Genomic DNA, 6,000 nt, shown 5'->3' with positions numbered 1-6,000 from the left:
ACTAATATGAAGCACCAACTAGTGATGCATTTGGAAAAGACCTTGGCCAAAATGGGGAATCATTAAATATGAAAGGGTTTTTATGATTAAGAGACTTCAGTATAACATGTGAGTTTATTCTAGAGGTTAGTACTGTTAATTTGAGCATCACACTCAGAACATTGTTACAGATAGCCCTGTGTGAACCCCAAATTTCTGTGATGTTTTAGGAGTTAATTACCTTCAAAGATGTAGCTGTAGACTTCACCCAGGAAGAGTGGAACATGCTAGACTCCTCCCAGAGAATGCTATTCAGAGAAGTGATGCTGGAGAATATCAATCACCTGGTCTCAGTGGGTAAGAATCTAAAAATTTATCTATCATCTATATCTATCCCTATTTTCAATCTATCTCACTTATGTATCTACTATTTACCTATATATTTACCGTAAATCATCTTCCATTTGTTAATTCAAATATGTAGGTCAGCTTTTTTCATATTGTCATATAATCATTACTTTCTCTTATATTTTATATATTATAATTTAAATATATTATTTCATAACACATACAATTGCCTAAATGAAATTTGTTTCCTTACTTTTACTTACCTCTGTTTCACCCCAATATAATTCAATCTTGACCACAACTGAATGTCTTTTGTGAATCTCCATTTCCAACAGTCAGTGCAGTGTGGAGAACTCAATGAATACTTTTTAAACGGATAATTACCTGTTGTGGAATAAGTATTCTGCTCCAAAGGCTATGCTGAGTTTTCAGTAAAAAAAATTGCATATGCCCTTTCCCAGATAGAATTTAGATAATTCTGATGGAATTTGTTTATTGGATTTTTTAACATAAAGTCAATCTCATGGCTCATAGAGAGATTGAGAGGTAATGAATTTTTCTTTGTTTTTTGTTTATTATTATTGAAATAATGAAAGTGCTGTAATAATGATTGAAGTGATGAATGCACAACTATGTGATTATTCCAAATAACCATTGATTGTACACCCTGGATGAATCATGTGCTTTACTAATATGTATCAAAAAATTGATTCTTTTAAAAAATATTCAGTCACAGTGGAAACATAGATTTCTTCCTATTTATTTATTTATTTTTTATTGATTTTGTAAAAATATTACATTAAAAAAAAAATGAGGTCCCATTCAACCCCAACACCCCATGCCACCACTCCCCTCCCAGCAACACTCACTACCATCATCATGACACATCCATTGCATTTGGTAAGTACATCTCTGGGAATCTCTGCACCTCATGGTCAATGGTCCACATCATGGCCCATACTCTCCCCCATTCCATCCAGTGGGCCCTGGGAGGATTTACAATGTCCGGTGATTGCCCCTGAAGCACCATCCAGGGCAACTCCAAGTCCCAAAGGCGCCTCCACATCTCATCTCTTCCTGCCATTCCCCATACCCATCAGCCGCCATGTCCACTTTTCCCACTCCAATGCCACCTTTTCTCTGTGGACCTTGGATTGGTTGTGTCCGTTGCACCTCTATGACAAGAGGAGGCTCAGATTCCACATGGTTACTGGATGCAATCCTCCTGCTTTCAGTTGTAGGCACTCTAGGCTCCATGGTGTAGTGGTTGTCCTTCTTGAACTCCATCTTAGCTGAGTGTGGTGAATCCAATAAATCAGACTGTAGGAGCTGGAGTCTGTTGAGGCTCAGGGCCTGGCTATCATATTGTCAGTCCAGAGATTCAAATCCCCTAAATATATCTTAAACCCCAACACCAACTACAATTCCAGTAAAGTAGCATGAAAGTCTTATGCAAAGAGATCCCATCTGAGTCCAGTTTCATCATGCAAAAACACCAGCTCCAAAGAAGGGCCATCTGACATGGCAGTGAACCCCATCTGCCATGACCATAGAACCCGTGGGTCTCTTTAGCCCTGCAAGGAACCAATACCTGGGGATTGTATCTACTTTATCTGTCTCTTAGACTCTGCTCAGTTGTGCATAAGGGCAATCCTTCTGACAGCCTCCAGACTCTTTTTTAGAGACTCGTAGCCATATAAACTCATTTCTCCTTTCCATTTCCCCCTTACATTAGGTCAAACAGCATGTTAAAGTCATGTTATTATATGTTGACAGGGATATTCTGCTGATCCGCATCGAACCTTCCATTCAAGGTCATTTTCCAGTTGCATCATCAGTTGGTAGTTGATAGTGATCCCTCAGTGCCAGGGAGGCTCATCCTCGGGTGTCATGTCCCACGCTGGGGGGAAGGCATTGCATTTACATGCTGAGTTTGGCTTCGAGATTGGCCACATTTGAGTAACATGAAGGCTGTCAGGAGGAAATTCCCAGACACAATGCTGCTCTAAGCCTTGTTCTTATTGCAGGTGTATAGGCTCACAAGTATAGTCATTAGTATCAGGGGCTCAGTGTTGGACCCTCATTCCTTCTTGGTCCTTGCCGTTGCACGTGGGGGACTGCCGCTGCTCCCCTAGAGACCACGACAGAGCACCCCCGGCCAGGAACCCAGTACCCCCCCAGCTGTAGTTTTCAATTTTTGCCACTATGAGTATATCCAAACATTACCATACACCCTGGACATATGCCCTGTATAGCTCCCTGTCAGCCATATATCACCTGTCAATACTATCCTATACCAGTATTCCTCAGCTGCCATTGTTGAACCACTCTGTGATCCAGAACTTCCTGAAAATTGAAGCCCAATATAATGTCAGGATCCCTTACTAGCAAAATGGCATATAGTGATGGGTTTAAAGGTTAGATATAGAATACATGTTGACTTGGAAAAATTCTACATCCTATCTTTTTCTTTTTTTTTTTTCCCCTAATTATTGAACTTCTCTTCACAGGAGCCCTAGACCACAGCAATTCATATATACAATATACAGCACTCCCACACATCCACCACAAAACCTTTTCCCTTCCACAGCGATACTCTTACAACGTATTCACATCATATTTACTTAAAGTGATGTAGAGTCTGAAACAATAGCTTTCAAACAAGGTGACATCTGTGCTTACATTGTGGTGCATACTTTAGGACACACAGTTTTCTAAATTCTTAGTTATCCTATGTTTTACATTATGGTTTACATTATCAGTCTGCCGTCCCCTATATGTTTATGGTGTATTACATGTTTTATATCCATCCTTGTGTACTCTCACGAAACTCCTCTCTTACCCCACATTTACCTTGGTTCCACACATTTAACATCCATTTTCCCGTCCCCTTGGTGCCCACAGTGACAGCCAACCTCCGTTTCCCAAGGAGCCACGTCCAGAGATAGTTGGAATAGTGTTCAGGGCCTAACTTGCTCAACTGCCCCAATGCCCTGGGAGCCACACTTTCTCTCAAGAGATACAGTTCCCTCTATTTGATGGCATTAGTCCTCCCCAGGAGGTGGGTCCACCCCCACTCTCACTTCTTGGTTCTCTACCAAATGATGCCACCCACTCTGGCAAAATTATCATTCAGACATTCCCCAGGAACCTGTCCCGCATCAGACCATCCCCTCCGAGAATCCTAAACAGGTAACCCTCTTAATTATATTTGATACGATTTTCTCGGCATTTTAGTCTCAACCAACACCTGACGCTCTCCTATGTTCGTATGCTACCCCTCCATCCCCCCACTTTTTGGGCAATATTACCCATCTACCCATCCCCAGCCCCCCGCAAACCCGCAAAGCCCCACCCAAAGGCAACCCCTTGCCCCCATTTTATCTCTTCTTTGTGTTCATACTTACCGCCAGCTCATCATAAATTCCACCTCTGCAGACGTCGGCTCACATCCTTCCTCCACCCCCCGATTTCCTGTAAGCCTATCGTTCAGTCTCTTGCTCTCTGAGGCAGCTTGCTTATTTCATATCACTGAGGTCATGTAGTATTTGTCCTTCAATGCCTGGGTTGCTTCACTCAACGTAAGGTTCTCAAGATTCATGCATGTTATCACGTGTGTTTGTAGTGTATTTGTTCTTACAGCCGAGTAGTATTCCATTGTGTGTATATACCACATTTTATTGATCCACTCATCTGTTGATGGGCATTTGGGTTGATTCCAACTTTTGGCAATAGTGAACAATGCTGCTATGTACATTGGTGTACATATATCAGTTTGTGTCCTTGTTTGCAGTTCTGCTGGGTATATACTCAGCAGTGGTATTGCTGGGTCATATGGCAAATCTATGGCTAGTTTTTTGCAAAACCGCCAAACTGTGCTCCAAAGTGGTTGGATCCTTCTGCATTCCCACCAGGAGTGGATGAGTGTTCCCATTTCTTCACATCCTCTCCAGCATTTGTATTCCTCTGTTTTTTTCATAGCTGCCAATCTTATGGGAGTAAGATGGTATCTCATTGTAGTTTTGATTTGCATTTCCCTGATAGCTAGAGATTTGGAGCATTTTCATGTGCTTTTTATCCATTTGTATTTCTTCTTTGGAGAAGTGTCTGTTTAAATCTTTTTCCCATTTTTAAATGGGTTGTTTATCTTTTTATTTTCAAGATTTAGGAGTTCTTTATATATGCAAGTTATAAGTTTCTTATCAGATATATGGTTGCCAAATATTTTCTCCCAATGTGTGGGTTCCCTTTTTACTTTCTTGACAAACTCCTTTGAGGTACAGAAGGCTTTAATTTTGAGGAAGTCCCATTTATCTATTAGTTCTTTTAATGCTCGTGCTTTTGGTGTGATATTCATGAATCCATTTCCTATTACAAGGTCCTGTAGGTGTTTCCCTACACTGCTTTCCAAGGTTTTAATGGTCTTGGCTCTTATATTTAGGTCTTTGATCCATCTTGAGTTGATCTTTGTATAAGGTGTGAGATGGTAATCCTCTTTCATTCTTCTACATATGGCTATCCAGTTCTCCAGGCACCATTTGTTGAATAGGCCACTCTCTCCCAGTTGAGAGGGTTTGGTGGCTTTATCGAATATTATATGGCTATATACGTGAGGTTCTATATCAGAGCTTTCAATTCGATTCCATTGGTCTGTGTGTCTGTCCTTATGCCAATACCATGCTGTTTTCACTACTGTAGCTTTGTAGTATGTTTTGAAGTCAGGTAGTGTGATTCCTCCAATTTCGTTTTTCTTTTTCAATATGTCTTTGGCTATTCGGGATCTCTTTCCTTTCCAAATATATTTCATAGTTAGTTTTTCTAGTTTAAAGAAGGCTGTGTTGATTTTTATTGGGATTGCATTGAATGTGTAGATCAGTTTTGGTAGGATAGACATCTTAATAATATTCAGTCTTCCTATCCATGAACAAGGAATATTCTTCCATTTATTTAGGTCTTCTTTGATTTCCTTGAACAGTCTTGTGTAGTTCTTGGTGTATAAGTTTTTTACCTCTTTAGTTAAATTTATTCCTAAGTATTTGATTTTTTATTTACTACTGTGAATGGTATTTGTTTCTTGATTTCCTCCTGGTCTTGCTCATTATTGGTGTACAGAAATGCTACTGATTTTTGTGCATTGATCAAATAACCTGTGACTTTGCTAAACTCATTTATGAGTTCTAGAAGCTTTGTTGTAGATTTCTCAGGATTTTCTATGTATAGGATCATGTCATCTGCAAATAATGAAATTTTGACTTCTTCCTTTCCAATTTAAATGCCTTTTATATCTGGTTCTTGCCTCAGTGCTCTAGCAAGTACTTTTAAGACAATGTTAAATAGGAGTGGAGACAATGGGCATCCTTGTCTTGTTCCTGAGTTTAGAGGGAAGTATTTTAGGATTTCTCCATTGTAAACAATGTTGGGTTTAGGTTTTTCGTATATGCTCTTTATCATGTTCAAAAAATTTCCTTGTATTCCAATCTTTTGGAGTGTTTTTATCAAGAAAGGGTGCTGTATTTTGTCAAATGCTTTTTCTGCATCTATAGATGTAATCATGTGATTTTTTTCCTTCAATCAGTTTATATGGTGTATTACGTTGATTGATTTTCTTATGTTGAACCATCCTAACATACCTGGAATAAATCCCACTTGGTCGTGGTGTATAATTCATTTAAT

This window comes from Dasypus novemcinctus, chromosome 22 (genome assembly GCF_030445035.2).
Source record: "Dasypus novemcinctus isolate mDasNov1 chromosome 22, mDasNov1.1.hap2, whole genome shotgun sequence".
Lineage (NCBI taxonomy): Eukaryota > Metazoa > Chordata > Mammalia > Cingulata > Dasypodidae > Dasypus > Dasypus novemcinctus.
The sequence above is the reverse complement of the archived record's forward strand: the minus strand, read 5'-3'. Positions refer to the sequence as shown.